Source organism: Canis aureus, chromosome 2 (assembly GCF_053574225.1).
Source record: "Canis aureus isolate CA01 chromosome 2, VMU_Caureus_v.1.0, whole genome shotgun sequence".
NCBI classification, from domain to species: Eukaryota; Metazoa; Chordata; class Mammalia; order Carnivora; family Canidae; genus Canis; species Canis aureus.
Window position 1 is genome coordinate 91,974,020 of NC_135612.1, and position 24,017 is coordinate 91,998,036.

General features: G+C 47.8%; 1 long non-coding RNA gene across 1 annotated transcript; it reads right to left on the reverse strand.

Annotated features, from left to right (window-relative positions):
- Nucleotides 1-411: 411 nt before the first annotated feature.
- On the reverse strand, nucleotides 412-3,985 carry LOC144291411 (uncharacterized). Its single transcript, XR_013358670.1, has 3 exons — nucleotides 3,766-3,985; nucleotides 2,871-2,953; nucleotides 412-1,569 (listed from the first exon to the last, which is right to left on the reverse strand). It is a non-coding gene; the product is annotated as an uncharacterized LOC144291411 (long non-coding RNA).
- Nucleotides 3,986-24,017: the final 20,032 nt, after the last annotated feature.

Genomic DNA, 24,017 nt, shown 5'->3' on the forward strand with positions numbered 1-24,017 from the left:
TAAAGAAGCAAAGTGGAATGATTTGCATTATTAGCAGTCCTTTAAGTGTGATAGATGGGCACATGCATTTTATTAAATTTTTAATAAATGTAACAAACTGTACTACAAACAGTAAAATAATTCTTTCCTTCAGTGCTCAGGATTTTTTTTAATCATGTTGACTACCACGGTTTCTCTTCCACAAGTGTTATTAATCTTGAAAGGTCAGCTATAAATATCTTTTCCTAATATCTCTGTGGTCGGAGAAAACTGAGCGCCTGCTGCCTGAGCACCCTGCTCGTCGGCCTTGATGTCCCTCCGGCCACAGGTGATGGGCCACTCGCAGTGCGTGTCCTGGGGTCACCGGGCGCCGCGCCCCCCCAGGCACCTGCTGCGGGACAGGCAAGGCCGAGGAGGGCGGGGAGCCCCCCCCAGGCACCTGCTGCGGGACAGGTAAGGCCGAGGAGGGCGGTGAGTCCACCCCCCAGGCACCTGCTGCGGGACAGGCAAGGCCGAGGAGGGCGGGGAGCCTCCCCCAGGCACCTGTTGCGGGACAGGCAAGGCCGAGGAGGGCAGGGAGCCCCCCAGATGCTCCGAGCCCCGACGCCGCGGCCCATCCTCCGCCGGGAGTGAAGGCGGTGCTGACAGACCTTGAGCGCCTCTGGAACTGGACGGGCCGTCGGGTCACACGTGCAGGACACTTAAAACTGCGCCCAGGGCATGCAAAGCTCTCAGGAAGTATGAGGTTCGATCTCCCGACGCGCTTCTTAGCCTCCAGCGCCTGCCCGGGCTCCACGCCCTGAGTCTGCTTTCAGGCAGCTGAGCCCCCAGGCTGGCCCCGTCCGTCCTGCTGAAGGACAAGGGTGTCCCCACCGTCCTCGGCCCCCGGTGACCCAGGCCCTGGCCCGGACTTCAGAGCCGCTAGCGACGCCCTCCCCTGTCCTGACCCCGAGGGAGGGAAAAGCCCACAGGTGACACAGGCTGCGCCCAGGAGAGCGCCGTGAGCGCAGCAGCCTTCCCTCCTCCTCCTCCTGGCGGGTTCCTTATGGATGGCCCAGAGCCCGGGCAAAGGGGCGGGGGACTGTGCCGGGGCCCTGGAATTTCACGGCCTCCTACGATCTGTTTAAAAATCAAGGTGGGGGCAACCCAGGGGGCCCAGAGGGTTAGCACCTGCCTTCGGCCCAGGCCGTGACCCCGGGGTCCCAGGATCGAGTCCCACGTCGGGCTCCCCGCAGGGAGCCTGCTTCTCCCTCGGCCTGGGTCTCTGCCTCTCTCTGTGTCTCTGTGGGTCTCTCAGTAATAAATAAATAAAATCTTAAAAAAAAAATCAAGGTGAATGAAATCGGGATTTCTAAGACATTTTCCTTTTGCCAAGCTGAGGCATTAAGAAAATGATCTGCCCTGTACCCATGCTACAATCACTTTTAAGAAATATATTTTTTGGCAGAATAAAAGGCAGGGCCTGGGTGGCTCCATCAGGTAAGCACCCGACCCTTGATTTCCGCTCAGGTCGTGATCCCGGGGTTGTGAGGTCGAGCCCTGTGCTGGGATCTGCGCTCGGCAGGGAGACTGCTTGACATGCTCTCTCCCCTGAAAAAAAAAATCAGAAAACCAAAAATAAATAAATAAATAAATAACAATTCTCACCAAAAAGGGAACCAACGGTTACGGGGGGGGGGTTGGGGCACAGGTCCGTGTACCCCCAGGCGCACCCCCCGGATTGGCTCGCTCCTCTGCTGCCGAGGCCCGGTGCAGCCCCCCGAATTCGCAGGTGCAGGCAGCCGGCGGGCTGGGGCGCGCGGGGCGAGCGAGCAGGTGTGGGCCGGACCTCCGCTGGCAGAGCCGAGCGAGAATTAGACCGTTTTCCTCAAAACGTTTGGCTTCAATTACTGAAAAAAGCTTCTTTGTCGAGCCCCCCCTTGCAAGGCCGCCGTGCTTTGGGGCTGCGTGTGCCGGGGTCCGCAGCCCAAGGGGGGCCGCAGGGGTTAAACGGGAAGTGGAGCGCCGCGGCCAGAGATGAATGGCCAGCGTTCCTAGAAAGAACAGCTCCGTTTTCCAGATTTCCTGAGGAAGGAGCTGCACAAAGTGGCTTATTTGATTTTGCAGACGGAAGCAGGTAGCACAAATCTAGCAGGAAACAGAGCCCTCAAGGGAATGGTCAGGGAATGTTTAAAAGGAAGCATTTTAGAAAAATTTTAAATGACTCTTAAAGGAAAGTTGGGGGATTATTTAGAGGGACGCGCACCCACTGAACCCCCGCGCTGCCGCTCACTGGGGCATCCCACCCTGGGCAGCTCGGTGGCCGCGCGGGGCCTCGGTTTCCGCACCCACGGGTCGAGAGGGTGACACGCACCAGCAGAGCCAAGGGTTGGGTGACAACCCTATGCACCGCCCGGTCATCAGCAGGCGTTGGGAATGGGAGCCGCCGTGGGCACAGGGGAGGCCCGCTCAGGGGCCCCAGGGTGTGCGCTCCTCCAGGCCCGCGGCAGAGACGGCGGAGGGTGCCGGAGGGTGCCGGAGGGTGCCGGGGAGCCCTGACGGCCTCCACCATAAACACACGGACGGGCCAGCAGTGGCCGGGCCACGGACACGGCAGCCCAAGGCCTGCAGGAGGAGCCAGGAGAAACAAACGCACGCACTGTTTCTTGCAAGTTATGAGGGACCCACTGGGCAAAGAATGCAAAGAATGACATTTCAGAACAGGTCTGAAAATGACATTTGGACATTTCAGAGCCACGTCTGCAAAAGCGTGGAAATAGGGAACACCCTGGTGTGTTCAGGGCACTGTAAAAAAAACCTGCTTTCTCGAAACCACTCCCAAATGTTTGTCATGAGAGTTTAAATAGGATATTCAGGCCATTTTATCAAATATAATAAAATCTCACACTCACCAAGGATGGCCATAAAGCAAATGGCAGTTTGCCCCTCTCCGTTCAGCATCCCCACCTGGCAATCGTGAAGGGTCAGCTCTCTTCTGTGAGGAGAGGTATGGTGTTACAGTGTCCCTTGCCCCATCATTCAGCCCTTTTTCAGTTCAGCATCTAATGTCACACTTGTAACAACCGGTCTATTTCCTATACATCCAACCAGGGAAGAACATGTTTTTCTCTGCACAATGTCTAGAATAATACTTTCAAAAATATATATTATTTCTGCTTAACACTACAATAAAGCACCATAATCTTCACGGCTGAATTTTTGAAGCCACCTTGGTCATCGTGGACGGAGCTACGTTTAAATGCTAAAGTACAAATTATTTCGTACCAACGTAACACATGGACTTAGTGCACAGATGCCCATCAGACGGATAGAACCTTGCTCATGCGGACTTCTGAGTTCTTCTACGTTTTTATTAATGTTTCAAAGGATGACATCATAGCTATTTCTAAATCAAAATCTTGGGTTTCAATAAATCTTTCCTAGATTTTATTAGCCTTGGGAATATCAACCATTTGCCAAACGGAAAGAAACACCACACCCAAGAGTAAACTCAAATTGACACCACAGAACATGCATCACCCCTCAGCGTGCTTTGAGAAGACCCTTAAGAATTTCAAGAAGGAATCACGACTAGAGCCATAACAGACTTGAAAAGTCCCTTCATTTTCTAGATTAGGAAATCGTGGGCCTTGAAAACCGAAACCATAGCTTATTCACCTACAGAGTTTTACCAGGCAGGACTGAAAACCCAAACCAAACAGGCTTGAGCAGAGAAATGTTTTTACTTGACTAAGTCCAAAGGTAAGGCTGACTTTGGGGTGTGGCTTCGTGGAGGTGCTCACCTACCTGAGTGGCGTTGCCAGCACAGAGTTTCTTTTTTTTAATCCTTATCTGGCATTGCCTTCTGCTCTCTTGGCTTTCGTTTGAAACTCCAGGAGGCGATAAGCAGCTCCAGCCCCACCTCCCCCAAACACCCAGTCTACAAGAAAAGAGGATCTGTTTCCCATGTCTCTCCCTCAAAATCTAGGATTCCTTCCAATGGGTCCATGTCAGTCCCTTGCCTACTCTGAACAATCACTGGAGATGGGATTGTCTTAGGCTTTTGACAAGACACAGCCATAAAGTGATGGGTGGAGTCCCATCCGGTCCACACAGTCCCATCCGGGGAAAGGCATGGTGCCCCACGCAAAACTTAGAAGTTATTGCTGAAAGAAAGGGCAAGAGATTCTAAGGAGACACACACCTAATCAGCCCTATTTCTGCTGCTTATTTCAGGTAGACCAGAAAAGAATGATATAAAAGCTCTGTCTACATGGTAAAAAAAAAAAAAAAAAAAAAAAAAAACTGACATAAAAGAAAAACACAAGATTTAAATGTGCACATGGTATGCACACGTAGCCCTACGGTACACATGCGCAGAGGTAATACCCAGCCTTGAGAGTGTGTGTTTTCTTTACTGCTCCAAACCAGGGTGGACTATACACCTCTTCCCACTTCAGCAATCGTAAGATGCACCCTCCCCGCCCCCATACACACACACACACACACAAAAAAAATTAGTCAAAAGGTCTTTTCTCTTTGGCACTTGTCATTTCCTGCATTGCTGAGGTTTGTGCAATAGCAAGTCAGAATGGAAATAGCTAATGCGATAGATAAAAAGTAGCTCGATTCCACTGGATGGTCAAAGACTGAACTCTAACCAATTACGGTTGCTCTATACTGAGAAAAAACATTCCAATACCAAGAAGCAATTACTCCAGTGGAGGATATCCGTGGATGAATCAATGTGGAAATAAAAGGGAAATTTGAAAACAAAACAAAACCAAAACTCCAAAGAAATAATCCCTATGTGGCTGAGATCCTGCGACCTCCACCAGCCCCCTTCAGAAGCAAGATGCTTGAAGATAAGAACCACACCCTAGTGACCCTTACATCCACTCCAATGAGCACACCACAGCTTCCATCGCCTAGTAGGTATTTAATACATATACTTTTTAAAGATTTATTTATTTTAGAGAGAGAAAGAGCATGTGCATGGGCCAGAGAAGGGGGAAGGGGACGGGGAGAGAGAATCTCCAGCCGACTCCCCACTGAGCATGGAGCTGGACTTGGGGCTCGATCTCAAGACCCTGAGATCATGACCTGAGCCAAAAATCAAGAGTCAGATGCTTAACCTACTGAGCCACCCAGGTGCCCCGGTATATATTTTTGAGTATATTTTACTTAAATGCACAGAGCTGAAATGAAATAAGAGACAGTCTGCTACCCGTTCTGACAAAAAGCATCGCCTGCCAACAAGCACTTTGATAGGTTAAATCCAGACCCAGATCCGTCCTGATCCAATCTATTTATCTTTATAGTATTTGCAGTGTTCTCGGCATATTAACACGGGCTTAGCAAAACGGCATAGTTCATTCTTGACTGTCCATTCTGTTTCTCAACCAGTTGTTTATCTTTCAAAGCCCTGAGTTAAATGGGGCCCTTCGCAATTATTGTTAGAATCGCAGAAGCCAGTGGACCAAATCCGTATTTTTAAATCAGGTCCTATTGCTCTGAGCAGAAATGGTAAGTAGTCTTCCTAACAGAATGACATATGAATAGTGACTCTTGTTATTTGGTTGAGCAACATCAAACTGGACAAACCCTATTCAAAACAGTTACAGTAAATTAGGATAAATTTTAAAGCCAGACACGGGAGTCAAATATTCTGGGGGGGGGGGAGGGAGGGATGCTTCTTTCTAACTATGTATGTGTGGTATCCTTCCAAGCACATGAGCTCTAAAATCCAAGATACGCAGTCTCCTAGGACCCCATAGGCCCCTGTGCCAAACTCCAGAGAGACTTCCTCCTCTGGTTGGTGGCTCTCGGCACTTCAGGGGGGCTCGTTAATGCAGCCCTTTGACTTGGAGGGTAAGAGCCAGAATCCCGAAGCCTATTGCTGGCTTTCCATTCACTGTATCAGCCACGCAGACGTTCAAATAAAGCCAATGCGGACTGAGCTCCAAATCAGGAATCTGCGGTAACCCTTTCTGCTGCTCTCGGAGGGCCTTGGGGGCCAGGCTGGTAAAGGCCTGGGCACACCATCCCCGCCCCCGCAAACCACAACTACCGCCTCCACGTCCCACAGCACTGTAAGCCACGGACCACCGAGCCTGGTTAAAAGCCTCTGGCTTTTAACTCCCTGCTGTCATTTGATCTGGAAGATTCTGGATTCTAGTCCCAGGTTCTGGGCACTAAAGCACCTCCTCTGTAAAATGAGGGGATGAACCGATGATCTCTGAGGATTACCAGCCTAAAGTGACCTCATGTCTCCTAAACGTCAGGCTGATGTGAACATTGAATGGTGAGGAGTTTAAAATGAACTTTCCTAAATAAATAAATTAAATAAATAAATAAAATAAATAAATTAAAATAAAATAAAATAAAATAAATAAATAAAATGAACTTTCTGACTTGGATTAAGCTATGAATGTTCATAATAACTAATATTTATTGGGTGCCTATTAGGTATTAGGCACTTTTCTAAATACTTCATGTGTCTTTATCTACTTAGTTTTCAGAGTCTGTACGAGGTCGGTACTACGGTCATCCTCGTTTCATAGGATGGAGGCACAGAGGCATGAGGTAACTTGTCCCTGGTCAAGCAGCTGATGGGACTGGGATCCAAGTGCCAGACATGGGGGTCCAGAGCTCACACTCCCAAATACTATTTTATACTGACTTTTAAGCTCCCTTTTCTGTTGCTACTATTCCCTCAACCCGGAATACTCAACCTCCCTCATTTCTACATTTAAACCAGTATTTACTGACTATCCCCGGAACTGTGCCTAGAAACGGAGTTAGAGTGGAGAAGAAAGACAAGAGTCCCTCCCCTCACGGCGCTCACCTCTCTGGTGGCAGATACAGGTGAGGAAGCACATGACAGATTAATTGGTTATAATGTAGATTTTTAATTACCGTTCTTCTTACGCTATACCATGGAATTAGCAACGACTGGGTTTTTGTTACTGTTTTTAATCTATTATCCTGCGAGAGGAAATATGGAAGATCTTTACCTTAGACGTGGGGAGTCAGAAATCTAAGAGACTCTAAGGGTCATGTGGAGGATGAATATCCAGCCAGATGAAGGACATCACGAGTGGATGCCCTGCAGGAGGAGAGAGGATGGCGGAACCAAGGAACTGAAGACCCTGAATGAGGCTCAGGCCGAGACAGCGAAGGAGAGGAAGGGATGAGCGACCCAGCTGGAGGGGTGAGCAGAGCCCAACCATAAACAGCTAAATTAAGACGTTTGGGTGAAGGCACCACAACACTCAAGCTAATGAAGCTTCAGCTTCAAGGTCCCCACTTCCACAAAACCCTTCCAGGGCCCTGGGAGGGGCACTAGCAAGGGATTCCTACAGTCATGTATTTTCAAAAATTTTGCAAAAGATACTTGCACTCTCATTTTTAAAGACAGCTCTCTATTCTACTCTTTCCTGCCATCAAACCTCACGACTGGAATGACTAGAGTATTTGGGGATCTAGCAAGTTGACTAGATATTTAGTTTGGGTTTGGTGTGGACCTTTATTCCCAAATATGGGAAACCTATTGCAAACCATCTCAGCATACGAAAGGCTTTTTTCTTTCTTTTTCTTTTTTATGAGAATGGGAATATTTGATTAAGCTTAAATGCACAAATTTTATTGCCATTTGGAAAGACATTTCCAAAAAAAAAAAAAAAAAAAAACCACGTAAGGAATGACAGACTCCTAACTCAGACGCATATAACAGGTATCTTGATTTATCAATTTTAAACAATGTTTTAAATAACTGATAAATTTCATATTAAAATAATGAAATATGAAACAGAAGCAGTAAAGGAATGAAATCAATAGAAATGATTCTGAACTTGAAGAACAAATTGTAACAAAAAGCTTTCAGATCATACCAAATGAAATGATTAATCAAGAGGAAGAAATAAATTGTGAAGAGAAGTAATGAATAAGCTCTTGAATATTATGATAATCCAACTCGTGAAGAGGACTGATTCACGAACTGGGAAAAGACGAAAATTTCTTGCTAAGTCGACATGAAATACTTAAGTCAAGGTAATACTTACCTATTAACTCTTAATACTCCACTGCAGAGCAGGCATCAAGGGCAAACTGTTTAACCTGTGTCATTGACTCTACTGCTGCTGACGATTAGTCCTGAACAAGAAAATGTGAAATTCCCTGAAATCTTACAGCTCATATTTGGAAGGAATTTAATCGAAGTCTCCCTGAATTTGGCAAGAGTCTTAAACAGTTACAGAGCATATAAATAATGAGCCATGAAGCTTTTCTAAAAAGGAAACTTTTCTAAAAAATATTTCCAATGTTAAAAATTCAAATTTCGATTGCTATGCAAAAAGAAACAGCTGAATATTAACCTATTCTCTCTGAAAAAGAGATTATAAAATCACTGTCGTGAAAAAAAAAAAAAAAAAACGATCAAAACCTCTGCAGCTAACAAGTGAAGAAAGGGCACTCTAGCAGTATGCCAGGTGGACAGTTAATAAAAAATAACACTTTATTTTTCACAATTTTAGAATATTTGTGGTGTTTCTCAGATTTTTTTTTTAATGTGTAATTTGTTGTGGGTTTTTTTCATTCTTATTTACTTTTGTTCTTCTGTATTGATAATGTTGCAATGATTTTCCTTAAAAAGGGCCCCAAAGTGGCATAAACACTAAACTCCACCGCTGACTTTGGACATTACTCCAAGGCATTTTCTCCTTCTTCTGTCTTGTCCAATTTATCCTTTAATCCTCAGCCCAAATGCCATCTCTACACCACAGCTCTTTGTGCTGATGCCTGTTTTCACAAAGGAAAGAAGAAATCAAAACGTCTCAAGCAACTGCTCTTCTGGGCAAATCATGGCAGGGGTTTTATGACGTTACCTCACTTAATCACAGAGGCTTCTCGAAGGCGAGGTAATTGTTTTTCATATTTCCCAAAATAAAAAACAAATGCTGGTGGTAATAATTCCTGCTCTCTCCGAAAGCTATTACGTTAATGATGTATGTTGACTGGTCTTCCCTCAGCATGTCGACCCTTGGGGTCACCCGTTTCACACTTGGACACAGTTTCCCAAAATGCAGCCTCAGGTGAACCGTGGGTTCTCCGTCCCTCCCACAGTCCTTCCGAGGGCTTCCGCGTCCCCCGCGCCCAAGATGACCGCGTGTCTGTAGGTGCGTTGGGACACGCTGTTTTCTGTACCTTCCTCTGCCTAAATATATTCCCCTCTGGCTAATCGTAGTCAGGCCCAAACGTCCCCACTGAGAATGAGGCTCTAATCCTCAGGGATTAAGCAAACACCGCCCCTGGTCTTGGGCATTACATTGTTAATCCATTAGGATTAACAGAAGTACAATTTGCAAAGAACCAGGGAATAATTCCACTGCCCATAATTTAGGATGGCAAAACCAGATCCGCGAAGGCTGCCAACATATGATATAATTAACACAGCCATTGTATGGAGGATATTGCAGCACATATGGTATGATATGAAAAACCAAACAATGTTTTTTATAATGTGTGAATATAGATATTATGAAGTTGAAGATCAAGTGGCGATCTCTTCCTTAGCCCCTCCTTGAGCTGCATTTTGAACATGACCCCCGACTCCATCAAGTGTCAGTTTCGTGTCTGGTGACGAGATTCTCTCTTTAAATCGAAAGTTAGAACCAGCATTTTTTACTTTATATGTCAGGTTCTTAATAGTTTCCTAAATAACAAGGAACACTCTTAGTCAGTTGGCATTTTCCAGTGTTTTAATTGCCTGCTGTGATATAATTATTGTGACATTTTGGGATGTTTTTAACATCCTGAATTAAATATTCTGACATCCCACAGAGCACTTCATGAAAACAGTCAAACTGTATTCAAGTCATTAGCAGTCTACAGCTGTCCTTTAATATTAAAATTATTTTCTGACACAAAACACAGATGAAAATTAAAGTATTTAACAACTTGGAGCTTGGGTCAGATTGGAGTTCTGTATTACCCTAATTTGTCAGGTAAAGAGGATCAGGGTGACTGAGACTCTCCCATTAAACCTTCTCTGAAGCAGCAAATGAACGAGGGCCAGCTCACGATCAAAGCAAATGGACAAAATGCCCTGATTTCCAGGTGCGATCAGCCCCGGACGACACGGCCGCAGGTCCCCCTCGAGGCTCGTCACCCACACCACGTCTCCTGCTCCATCGCCTGGAAGCTGGCTCGCTCTATTTCATTCATGTATTTGTTTATGTCCCTGTGTCCTATATGGTCAAATACCACGTGACGCACAGCCCAGGTAACCGAAGCATTTGAAACAACGCGCTCCACCCTGTCATTTTGTGCCGAGACCCTACAGATCTCCAAAGGGAAGACCTGCCGGACCGGCCACCGACAGGCTCGGGGCAGCTCGAGCCCCTCACCTCGTCCGCCCACGGCCGCGGCGGCACCACCGACTCCCTTCCTGCCCCCACCTGTAAACCCAAACCAGCAGAAAATCCCCCTGGCCCACAGTCGTAGTACGTGCAAAACCCAACACTTCCACCACCTCCTCCTCTGCCTCTTGGTTCAAGCCACTAGCATCTTTTTTTTTTTTTTTTGGTCCAATTGAAGTAAAATATTCATAAAATTTGCCATGGTCACGATTTTTAAGTGGGTATTTCTGCAGACGAAGGGGCCTTCTCAGTGCTGGGCAACTATCACTATTATCCTTTTCCAGAACCTTTTCGTTGTCGCAAACGGAAATTCTGCACCCATTACACTGTGGCTTGCGGCGCCTCATCCCCACCCAGGCCCCGGCAACCTCTGCTCCACTTTCCCCGGGAATCCGATTCTCCTAGGTGCTGCACGTTATCTATTCATCTGGTTTTATTATTTACATTCAATTGGTCAGCACGTAGCACGTCATTAGTTCCAGGTGGAGTTTTCAAGGATTCATCGGCTGCGTAGAGCACCCAGCACCCCCCATCACCCCGTCGCGTGGCCTCCTTCGTGCCCGTCGCCCGGTCACCCCGTCCCCCCCACGACCCTCGGTGTGTCTCCTAGAGTCGAGTCTCCCATTCATCTGCTGACAGACGTTTGGGTTGTTTCCACCTTGGGGCTCCCGTGGCCGAGGCCGCCGTGAACCCTGGTGGACAAGCACCTGGGATCTGCCTTTGCTTCCCTCGCGTGTCCATCCACAAGTGGGACCGCTGAGCCATACGGTGGTTCACTGCCATCTCTTGATGGGACCCTACGGTCCACACCGGGCTCTCTCTATCCACCTGGTGACCCCATAGCCCATTATCCCCACAGTCGCTAGGGTGATCCTTTTACGACGTAAAGCATCGTGTCCCTGCTCTGCTCCAAGTGCTCCCCCGCCAGCTTCTGCGGACACCGCCAGCCTATGACCTGCAGGACCCTCGGGGATCTGCCCTCCGCGTCCCTCTCTGGCCTAGTCCTGTTGCTCTTCACCTTTGCTCGGCCCCCAGTCCACCAACCTCCCTCCTGTGCTCAAACCTGGCAGGCACACTTGTGCCTCAGGACCTTTGCATGGACGACTTCCTCAGCCCAGACTTCAAGGTCTCGGCCCAGATCAAACTTTACCAGAGCTGCCTTCTGTCTCCGCTAATGTAGCCCCGGACTACACACACGTACGCGTCCACACACACACGTGCCCTAATCATTCTCTATCTACTTATCCTGCTATCTTTTTTCCATAGACCTTCTATCATCTGACACATCATTTATTTCTTGGTTTATTTATTAATTGACTGTCTTCGCTCACTAGAATATAAAATTCCCAAATGCCACAGGCATCATATTGTTTATTGCTGTGTCCCAAGAAAGAGCCTAGATGGATACTCGGCACAGACAGGTGCTCACTGCCCTTCCTCCCGCTCCGGGAAGAGGTCCTGGGTGAAGCTGAAGGGTCCTGAGCATCAGGGCGACGGGCCATCTGCAGCCGGTAATGGTCTCACTGGAAACTCCTATCTTCCTAGTCACCTCAACTCTTTTTCTATGGGAGTGATGGGGAAGTCAAGGGGGAGGGTCAATTTTTTTTTTTCAATAACTTATTTGTCCTCATTACAAAAGCCACATGTGCTATGTTCCTTCTAGAAAATGTAGGGAATCTAAGTAAACACAGAAAAGAAATTAAAAATCCACAATGTGCCAACCAAAAGACTCCTAATGCTTCCATGCATATCCTTCCAGTCTTTTTTTTCTATTCATATTCATTTTTCCTAATAATGGAATCCAAGCATATGTTTTTATCTTGTCTTTTTCACTAAATGTGATGTATCAAAAACAGCTTGCTGGTGAAATGTTCTCTGACAACTACTCCCGATGGCTGGGTAGCATCTATTGTGAGAAGCACCATGATTTAACCCTGTTTACCGGGCATTAAATAGTTTCCCATTTTCTGTAGATTATCAGCAATGTGGCATCTTTTTTTTTAAGACTTATTTATGTATTGGGGGGGTAGAGGGCAAGGGAGAGAGAGTCTCCAGCAGAGTCCACACCGAGTGTGCAGCCTGACGCGGGGCTCGACCTCACGACTGACATCAGCACCTGAGCTGAAAACAAGAGTCCGACGCTTAACCGACTGCAGCACCCGGCACCCCAGCAACGCGGCATCTTTAAATCTAAATCTTGCGGGCTCCTCTTAAAATGTCCTTTTGGTTAATTCCTAAAAGTGGGATTCTGGGGCTGGTGCCTCCGCACAATCTTCAAGATTTCTCTACGCACCGTGAGTTCCGAGTCCTCCGGTCAGGGCTGGGCGCCTGATAACTGTCGCTACAACGGCCACCGTTGCTGTGTCCTAAGCAGGAGTGACCTCAGGATTCGGTCCCCGGCTGGATGGGGGGGGGGGGGGCAGGAGCGGGGGGATCAGCAGGGCAAGGCGAGGGTGGGACCCAGGGACAGGGCAGCACAGCAGGCTTCACGGTGCACCTGTGTCTCCCGGGCCAGGGCAGGAGCTCGGGCGGGAAGCGACGGCATCCTTCACTACATTGCTGTGCCCTCAACAAAATAATGATATGAATTTTGATGTAAACAGTGTATTGATTATGCTTAGTTTTCCTAAAAACCTTGGCTCAACACTCTGTGACACTGTGGCCATTCAAAGGTTGCATTGGAGTTCGATGTGTTTCATTACATGGTTTTAATGGATTTGCAGCTATTTTTATAATTGGAAAATACAGTTTGCAAAAGGCACCACGTTCACAGTAGAAAAATGGGACAAGGGGATCCCCGGGGGGCTCCGCGGTTTAGCGCCGCCTTCAGCCCAGGGCGTGACCCCAGGGTCCCGGGATCAAGTCTCAAATATCAGGCTCCCCGCATGGAGCCTGCTTCTCCCTCTGCCTGTGTCTCTGCCTCTCTCTGTGTCTCTCAGGAATAAATAAATAAAATCTTAAAAAAAAAAAAGGAAAGGAAAGAAAAATGAGACAAAATTTAGTAACAACACTGGATGAGGCTCATATTCCAAGTCACTGTAATTGTTTCAAACGCTTTGGCCAACTTCGGGTCACGTTGAATCCCTGTGTGATACCGTTATGGGACTGACAAAGGACTTGTCCTGGAAAGGGACAGGATATTTTCTTCTTCTTTGTAGTTAAATTATTAATATTCTCTTTGATAATGCAGTTTAAGCACAGGAAGATTTTATTTTTTTTATCTTTTAAAGATGTATTTATTTATGATAGACATAGGGAGAAAGAGAGAGAGAGGCAGAGACACAGGAGGAGGGAGAAGCAGGCTCTGTGCCGGGAGCCCGACACGGGACTCGATCCCGGGTCTCCAGGATCGCGCCCTGGGGGAAGGCAGGCGCTGAACCCCTGAGCCACCCGGGGATCCCCACAGGAACATTTGAAAGAAACGCGTCTGCTCTTCCTAAGTGCATTTCCTGGAAGCCTGATGCCATAAGCGGGGCAGTGCTTACCAGCAGGAACTGGAAAGTCAGCGAGGCCGAGGGCAACACGGCTGCCCCTGCCCCGGGAACCACTGCGCCTCCCCGGACGCAGAGCGCTTAGGAGGAGCCCCCGGGGACGCGGGACAGCACCTCTGTCGATGCACATATTAAAAACTGGCAAAGGTCATTTTTCTTGTTACCAGACAGAATTAGCGTCTCTAAGTGCTCATTGGCCTCCTCGTACCCGCTTCGGAAGTCACTGTCCTAAGAGAGAGCGTGTCGTGCTTTAGGAAGATGGAATCACGATGCGGTACGTGTGACCTGTAGTCCTCAGAGCCCGCAGAGCTGTCAGCCCTCGCCTGGTCCCCCAGCCACGGCGGGGACACCTTCCGAACACCCCTCGCCCTTCTAACAAAGGCTTCCTTTTGATGAAAAAACACCAACAAAACAAAACAAAACAGATACTCCTCAGTCTTCGTCGCCTCAATCCCTCTACAACTGTCACGATGGTTACTGTGCCTTCGTTGGTTCCCCCGCGGCTTAGTGAGGTACGACTTCCTTCCCACAAAATTCATCCATTTTAAGTGTAAAATTCAATTCTTTTTAGTGACTTTACAGAATCAGGCAATCACTACTGTAGTCCAATTTTAGAACATTTCCATCACTCCGAAAATATCCCTCACGCCCATTCAGGCCTTCTTGTCTTTAAAAATCGCCTTTGCCTGGTCTCGTGACAGCACATGCTTAATTTCCATCTTGGTTTTTCCCCCTACCCGTTCTTTGCTATGTTGCTTGGCCTGTCCCTCCTACTCTATTTAACCTTTAAATATTGGTATTCCTCATAGCCTCGTCCTAGGTCCTCTCCTCTTCCTGCCCTGCACCGTTCCCCTAGGCCACCCATCCTTTCCATGACTTTAACCGCATCCCTTCTACCTCAAAATCTCTTCTCCATCCAGACTTCTTTCCTGAGCTCTCAGCCTTTGTGTGCTCACCTGAGCACCTGCTGCTCCCATGGGGGTGTCTCATGGGCATCTCCAACCGAACATCCCTGAACATGAATTTAGTATTCTCAGTCTACCCCGAACCTTTTCCTCCTCCAGGGTCTCACCTCTCAATGAAGATGCCACTAAACACTTTTCACTTAGTGGCTCATACCAGAAAATCTAGGCATTATTCTTTCTTTTTTTTTTTTTTAAAGTTTTTTTTTTAATTTTATTTATTTATGATAGTCACAGAGAGAGAGAGAGAGAGAGGCAGAGACATAGGCAGAGGGAGAAGCAGGCTCCATGCACCGGGAGCCCGACGTGGGATTCGATCCCGGGTCTCCAGGATCGCGCCCTGGGCCAAAGGCAGGCGCCAAACCGCTGCGCCATCTAGGGATCCCCTCTAGGCATTATTCTTAACCCCTCCCTAGCCTACCACATCCAGCGCATCTCTGCCCTCCAACTCCACACCTACCCAGCCCCAAACACCAACATTTCCCACCTGGACAAACAACTACTGTAGCCTCCTGATTATTTCCCTGCATCCACTCTGCACATTTTCTACACTTTTCTCCCACACTGCCTTCACAGCCAATTAAAAATCTCCTATTAAATAAATAAATAAATAAATAAATAAATAAATAATTTCCTATCCTTCAAATCTATGTAAGATGTCTCAACAGTCTCTATATCCCTTAAGGCAGACTCAAAGTTCTTTTGGTTTTCCAGTTTTATTGAAGTCCAACCTAAGTGTCCACTGATGAATAAAGAAAATGTGGTATATAATAAGATGGAATATTTTTCAGCCCCCCAAAAAGGAAGGAAATCCTGCCATTTGCCATCACATAGATGAACCTTGAGGGCAGTATGCCAAATGAAGTCAGTAAAAATCCTTTACCCTAGCCCACAAAGCCCCGCATCATCGGGTCCCTAGTGATCCCCCAGGCTCACATGCATCCCTCTGAGTCTCGCTCACTGAAATTCCACCACCGAGTTAGGACAATAACTCCCCTCACGGAAGGTTATTTCCTCTCCCTACAATGGTCTTCCCTGCCTCTCTCGTCTTAGCTTCTCAGGCCTTAGCTTCTATGTCTCCTTCCCAAGGAAAACTTCCTTCCTGACTCCACATTGCTGGTCGGGTTCCCTGAACTACATACTCCCTTATAGCCCCCACCCCGTTTTTTTTTTTTTTTTTACTCTGTAGCAGTCATCACGACTGTAAGTCAATAGCGATCTGTATTATTTAATGTCTGTTCCCCTCCCTAGCCTGTAATCTCCATGAAGGCAGGGACCATGTGAGACCTGCTTCATGGCTGTACCCTCAGGAGATGGCTTGATGCCTGACACACAGGAGGCACCCAGGAAATACTTACCCAAAGACTGCGTGGTTTCATGCAGTTCTCCCTGGAACCCTGAAGGGTAACCAGGACCATTTGCCCTGTGTTGGAAAAGACACTGGGATTCAGAGAAGGTAGGTAACTTGCCCAACAACAATCACGAAGGATTTTAGAAGCATAAATAGAGTAAGGCATTGAGCAATTCACAATACTTGCTTAATCAAATCTGAGTAATGATTAATGATACTCATTTTCATTGATATTGTTCAACTTTTAAACAAATGTCCCAGTCAAGGAACAAAGGAGCTAGTCAGCCTTAGGAAACAGAGTTACAGCTATGTTTCTAATTTCTAACTCTCAAAAAAAAAAAAAAATGCTTGTGAGTTAGAAATTAACATATATTAAATCACTGCCCCCCCCCCTCCCCAGGAAGGCCTAACCCACGGCCAGGCTATTATTTGCACACACCATATGAAGATTACTGACAAAAGGAATTCACAGCTTCTCCCACTTCTATACTCAATCACCACACACTAAATAAACTGCTATGAACCAAGGACTCACTGGGTGCTAGGTAGTACTGGGCAGCGTGGTAGACCGTTCCACACCTATTAATAAGCACTTTGTAAGTGTTGGATTGGACATAGGAGTGAGCCAAAGCTTGAACCCCCAACTTTCTAATTCAAATTTTACATGTAACTTATACCTCAATCAAGAAAAAAACATTCATATAATTTCTTGAGCCTCCCTGTATCTGGGGCTTTATGTGAACTGGCCCTTAATGGTACGACAGTACCTATAGTGAAGAGTCTCTTACGGTTTACCTCCTCTCTGATTTCATCTTATTTTATTTTTCCCTCCCTTCCTCTATGATTTGTTTCTTAAAACCACATATGCTTTCTTAAAAAAAAAATTTTTTTTAAAGAAAAATAAAAAGGCGGGGGGTACTACACCATCAGTACCAGGCACATTGTCAGAACTCTCTGGAGAGAAAAGGCAACACTTTTGGAAATAAGGTTTGAATGTACAACAGACACAAGCACCTTTTCTAATAAAACAACTGACAAACCAGTAAATCTAAGCAAGAAAAGCAATGGATATTATTCAACCAATACAACTGAGTACCTGCTATGTGCCACATTGTGTCAAGAATAATGACAGCCTCATCTGTGTAATTATCTAGGGTTTACAAAACCTTAATACTTACCTTTCCTGGTCCCTCTCAGCAGTGAGCTCTAACACTACCACCTGTGGTCTAACAGCCACTTGCCATCGTTCCAAGCCCTCTAAGACCCAACAACCAACACAGAGACAGTAAATTAGTCTATGAGTTTAGTATTCAGTGCGCTGTAATAAGCCCTGGTCTCTCAGAAACCCCCCAAACCATGATATTCTCTTAACACTTTGGAAGAAATCCATATGACTGGTTCCTCCACAAGTCCTCAATAGGATTCCAGTTCTTTCCCTAGACCCGAGGTCTTGCCCTGAACCCCATCTAAATAAAGCCTTGATGATCACACTAACACTTGCTGCTCCATTGCCAATGAGGCTGAGACCATATCTGTGAAATTTCCCCCACGTCAGAGCAGAGTAGGCCCAATCAAGTCACCAATCCAGTAGGTCAACTGCAGAAATTGATGTCAGGGCCAGACAAGGCTTGACCAAGGCTCTGTCGACACCAATGTCATCAGAGGCAACAGAGAGAAAAGCCAAGTGTCAAATCATAGAAGCCACAACTTAAACGTAGGCTGAGGATTTTACTTATAGCCACAACAGTAGATGATACAGTAAGATCAGGAACTCAGTAAGTGAAGGAAAACAGATTAAGTCGAGAATCAAAGTGGGTAAAAAGCAAAAGATTCTAAGAATTTAACTTCGAGACTCCATTCCTATTAGTCCTGAATTAGCGAATGACTGGGTTAAAGGCACAGGAATAAGGGGACCCCGGAACCTACAACCAAAAGAAAACGAGGATAGGTCCTCATAACAAGATAAGGTGTATTATTCCCATTTTACAGATAGGAAATGGGGGCTTGAAAGCTCAAGTGATTTGCTCTAAGAATCTCAGTTGAGGGGTCAGATGCACCTAAGCACCAAGCATCCTAATAAACACTGTGTTTGTTGATTAGATGCAGGAATGAGCCAACTTGAGCCCCTAATTGTCTGCTTCATATTTTACATGTAACTCTTGAGCCTCACTATAGAGAAAGCTTTACATAAACTAGCTCTTTTTTTTAAGATTTTTTATTATTTATTTAAATACATAGAGAGGAGAGAGAGAGAGGCAGAGACACAGGCAGAGGGAGAAGTAGGCTCCCTGCAGGGAGCCCGACGTGGGACTCGATCCCGGGACCCCGGGGTCACGCCCTGGGCTGAAGGAGCCACCGAGCCACCTGGGCGGCCCATAAACTAGCTCTTTAACGGTATTTTTCCACCGCCTCCATGAGTGCTCAAGGGAAGCCAGATAACTTATGGTTAGAGTCAGGCGGGTCTAATGTGAGTCACTTTTACAGCAGAGGCAAGTTTTAAAAGAGAAACACGAATCTGCGGAAAGATCTGCCTTACAGCGGCAGTAAGTGAAAAGGTAAACGTGAGAGCCGTCTGTTTGCATGTTCCTGAGAGCAACCGCACTTGCCTGGCTGGAGAGGCGTTACCGTCTACTTCGGCACCCCAAAGGCAAAATCATAGTGGACACACTAGTGCTAGGTAGACTTTTCCCCTCTCAACCCTCTTCTCTTTAGATGCTCTCCGGTCAAAGCCGGGGTGGAGAGTACCTATATGTTAATGCGCTGAATAGATTAATAATAAACGCTTGTTTTGAACTCTATTTTAAATTAGTAATGAGACTTTTAGACGGAGAGCTCACGGGAAGCCTGCGTTTATGAATAATGTTGATTAATCACTGAACCGCCCTATGAACTCACCGGGCACCATATAGAATAAACATGTGACTACAGGCTGTCCTTTATGCTCCCCTGTTACGTAGCTAATAGCATAGGTCTGCGAGCACAATCTTGTAAATGAGAGAATAAAGTGTCCTAAATAACAATGAGACAAGCCCAAAATCTCAACAGACGGAGACATGAAAGGTTAAGGCTGACATTCCCTCTTTAAAGTCACAGTGATAGGATGAGGGTAGAGAAATGTCAAACAGAAGGGAGGTAAAACCAATGAAATGCACCACAGGAGCCGGCTTATGTCAAAATCTCAAAGGTGACTAGAAAAGCCTTTCAAGTCTAAATAAAGATGGGAGAATACCAATAATTATGCCTTCTGTTTATCACCTTTCAGTAGCTGGAGACATTTTACGAACTTTAACTCATTAATCCTCACAACAGGACTGTGAGTCAAGCGGCTGGCAACTGGTCTACCTCGTTTCACAGAAAAATGATGAGACCCCGGGGATGGAATGTGTGGCAGAGTCTCTGCGCCGCGCCTGCGGGGCAGCCCGGGAAGAAATTCAAGAGACGCTGGTAACTCGAAAACCCAGACACTGCGCGCAGAAGCTGGGGCTCCCGGAAGAAGTTCACTGCGAGGCCCGCTCTACAGTCCTAAGGTTGGAAAGGGGCTCGCTTCTAATGAGCTGCCAGGACTGTAATCGTCGGATCTGTTCCTTCTGGGTGTTAATGAGAATTCTTCATTTTTGGAGAGAATCGTGATACTGTCCGTAATAATAAATACGGAACCAGAGCTTTAAGGTCATACGTCATTAGATGCTAAAGATGAGGTCCAGGCCTTACCCCGTGGGGCCGAGGCTTAGAAAGGTACTGACAAGTGTTCTTATTTGTCGTCTGTAGGTTTGTTTCCGCTCCTTATACGAAGGGGTGTGTTTCGCTGTTAGGTCGAACCCCGTATACACTTGAAGAAAGACGCGACGGGGTCCTGTCTACCAGGCTGACACCTACCCTCGGGTTCCAACTCCAGCTCTTCACGCCCAACAAAAGCCGCAGCTGACAACTTCTCGGTTCAGCCCTCCCCTTCGGAGGACCTTCCAGCAATGGTTCCTTTCCCCAGTCATTAACTCCTCTTTGTGTCTGCTTTTCTACCCGGGACACAGAGATCCGAACTACTGACCGTGGGATCGACCCCGATCTGCGACTCCCGGGTCTTCCCCGTGATGGCGATCGGTGCCTCCAGTAAGCCAGTTGCTCGGAGCCCGAATCTGGAGACACCCTTGACCTCTTTCTTTTGCTCACATTCTTCAGGGAGCTCTTCGGCGTGTGCGGTCGCTCCATCTCCAAAATGCGTTCCACGCCTCGCTTTTCACCCGGAGCCTCCCCCCCTTCAGCGCCCTCGCTCCCAGGACCAAAGCGGCAGGTCCTCCGCGCCGGTCTCCCTGCTTCCAGTCTTGATCTCCTGCAAATGCTCCCCACAGAACAGCCAGTGACTCTTCCCAAAGATAAATGGGACCGTGCCCCCCTCCTCCTCCCGACCCCCGAGAGTTGCCTCTCACCCAGCGGTAGCTGGTCAAGGTTCAAGGACCTGTGTGAAGTCACCGAGCACCAGGTGGGGAGGAGACATTAACAGTCTGAGCTGCAGCAGTTCTAAACGGGCTCCTGCATTTCGTGCTTCCCGCCACCCCGTCCAGAATCCTTACTATGACGTCAAAGCCCTACGGGGTCTGTCCCTGCCGCCCCTCAGATCCCACTGTTCTTGTTCACTGTCCTGCAGCCCTGCTGGCCTCTTTGTTATTCCTCAAACATTCCAAGCATATGCCCGTCTCAGTGACTGTCCCTCCCACAGATAACCACAGCGCCGCCGACTCGCATCCTTCAAGTCTCTGCTGAAATGTCGTTTCCCCCACACACTCAATGAATTAGGGCCCTTCCTCCTCCCAACCCTCCCCCCTGGATAGTTTTAACACTGAGCAACATTCTGCTAAAACTGTATTTATCTGCCTATAAATCCGCTGGGGATGTAGCCCCTTGCAGCAAAGGCCCTTGCCTTGCTCACTGCCACATCCCCAGCATCTAGAGGATCTCCTAGAGCATTGCACGTGCTCGCTGAGTGACGGTTCATCGAATTTATGAAGGAAGGAAGCAACCGATGAATGAACCAACTAATAAGATTTCTCAAAATAAAAATACACAAGTATGACTAGCAGAAAGGAGGATGGGGCAAGGACAAGCAGGGTCCTGATGGAGTCCCCGAATGGCAGTGGGACCCAAGTTATAGCCGCCTTGGTCTCCCCAGTGGGAGGAAAAACAAATGACAGAAGTGAAGACTGAATGCAAAAATAATGTGCTGAAGAGAATAGGCAAGTTTCAGTTACAAGGAGCTGGAAGTAGAGTTGTTTTATTTTTTTTTTTTTTCTGAAGATTTTATTTATCCGTGAGAGACGCAGAGAGAGGCCGAGACCCAGGCAGAGGGAGAAGCAGGCTCCGTGCGGGGACCCGACGCGGGACTCGATCCCGGACCCCGGGGTCACAGCCTGAGCCCAAGGCAGACGTGCCCCAGAGTTGTTTTAAAGAGAGAAAAGAATAAGGACAAATTAAGCGTGACCCTGATCTAGTGAAGAGGGTCCACGAGCGTGGTCGGGACAGCCCGGCACTGATCCAAGCACCGCCACTTGCGTGCTGAGGGAGCTCAGCCAGGGGATTTCTCCGAGCTTGCTAATCTAGGTCTAAAAAAATCTATTAAAGAAAGAAAGGGGTGGGGGGGGCCATGGTAGGTTCCTCCGAGCCCTGTTCGTGCTGGAGGCCACGTGGCGGCAGCAGGACCCGAGCCTTCGAGGGCGGGTGTCCGAGGCCCGGCGCCGGGGAAGGGCAGCAGCTAAGGCGGCGCCGGGTCTCCAGGGGGACGGGGTGGGGGGGGCACTGCCCCGTGAGCAGCTCGGAACATTCACATCTTACACCGGCTTCATGGTCTAACCCATTTAATTTTTCATTTGCACCCAGGCCCCCAGGCTCCGGAGCCTGCTCTGGGCTCCTCGGCTTGGTCCACGACCCCGCTGAAGGCGTCACCTCTGGGCCTCGGGTCACTTCACCTATTTTCCTGCCCTTGTGCTATTTCACGGGGATGCAAATCCCAGGGGCGGGAGCAGGACTGAAACGGCTTGGGTCCCCCCCCCCCGCCCTTGGCTAAGGGGCGCGTGGGTTCCACGATCTACTCCTGACAAGGCAGAAGAGAGGAGAGAGGGACCGTCTTTAAGGGAACTCGGGGGCCACCACCTGCAGGAGTGGACCTCGTGCAGCCAGATGCAAAAGCCTCTCGCACAGCATTTCATTGAATTCTGTAATTCGGGCTTCTAAGATTTCCAAGACCCCGTCACCGCCCCCCACCCCCATGGGGCTGATTTTCACAAAACCTCCGAGAGTCAGGCAGGAATGGGCACAGGACAAACGAGCTCAGGACGCTGGTCTCCTTCGTGGAAGAAACACAACCAATAAGAAAGAAACTGAGGCCTGATTCCTGACCTTTCCCACGCAGCAGGTGCACCTGCGAACAGCTCCACAGGAGCCTCAGTCCCCTCGCGGTCAGGGCCGGGGCATCGCCCGGGGGGACGCGAAGCTCCAAGGTGCGACCGTGGGGCCAGCGTCGCGCAGCCAGCAGCACTGACACTTAAACCCCGGTTTGCCAGATCAGAATTTTAATTTCCTTAATTTATAAGATATTAAGATCTGCTCGGCTGTACAAAAAAATTCGAGTGGTCTTTTAGGTGACGGGAAAACAATCCTGAGCATACATAATATGCAAATTATTTTATAATAAAAGCCTGAGGAGATTAAATTAAACCATAAATGTGAAAATAGCTTTAAAGCTAAAAGCACCAATTAGACTGAATATATTATGTTATAATTAGTATTAGGGTATGAAAATCACATATTGATTATTGACCCGGTAAAGTAACAAAAAAGAATTTCCTTTATAATAAAAGCATCATAACCTTGAACTTTCCATATAATCGTGCCTATTAGGTGTTGACAGCTCTGTTATCTCCAGCCCAGGGGAGGAGAAAGGAGGGAAAAATGGAGAAAACAATTGAGAAGGGAAAAAGGTTGGCTGTTAATGATGCCTTCCAGTCACCCTCAAATCCAGGGAGTTAGCCATTCAATTTAACCCGCCATTTCCCTTGAAAGGAAAAAAAAAAAAATCCGTTTACTCGTAGAGAGGTTTTTGCAGACAATCACAGCTCAGTGATTTCTAGTTAAGGGGAAGATAATGCAGGGAAATGTCTTTTCCTCTCAAAATAGAGAGCGGAAACAGCAAAAAGAGATAGATGCAAATCAGTAAATTAATAATTAGTCTTACGGAGGCTCACGTTTATCTGTCTGTGGCCTCTGGGGGGGGGGGGGGCTCCGTCCCCACCTACAGTATCTCTACGACACACAGAATAGAAATAAACGGGCTAGAACTTTCAGCCCCGACAGAAACCGCAGGTGACGCAGGTTAGGTCATCAACCAATGACACGACCCTGGGCCAGTCGCTAGACGCCCCTCACCCTCTGGTCCCCCCCCCCCAGTTGGGCACGACACAGAGACTCCCTGAAAACCAGATGTCACATCAAAGCCAGGACTTCCTGGAGGCCAGCCTTGCTGACTTCTTTGAAAAGCACTAAATTTAGAAGTGGCTGCAAAACCACTGCTCCAGGCAACCCGCCTATTGGGGGTGCAGATGATCGTCAAGGCAAACAGATGGCCCGTGAGGAGCGGCACTGGACGGGCGGCCTCTTGACACACAGGATCCGAGTGAAAAGTCCGCTTGTTCTTACAAGTTATTTTGATGATCGCGTTAGATAGCGGAGTCCCTTTGCGGAGCAGAACCCCGCGGCGCCTCGCAGACCCGATGAGCAGGATCAGCTGCGGAGAGCAGCAGGTTCCCCGCCAGGCGCCAGCTCATGCCCCTGGCACCGGGGCCTGGAGCCT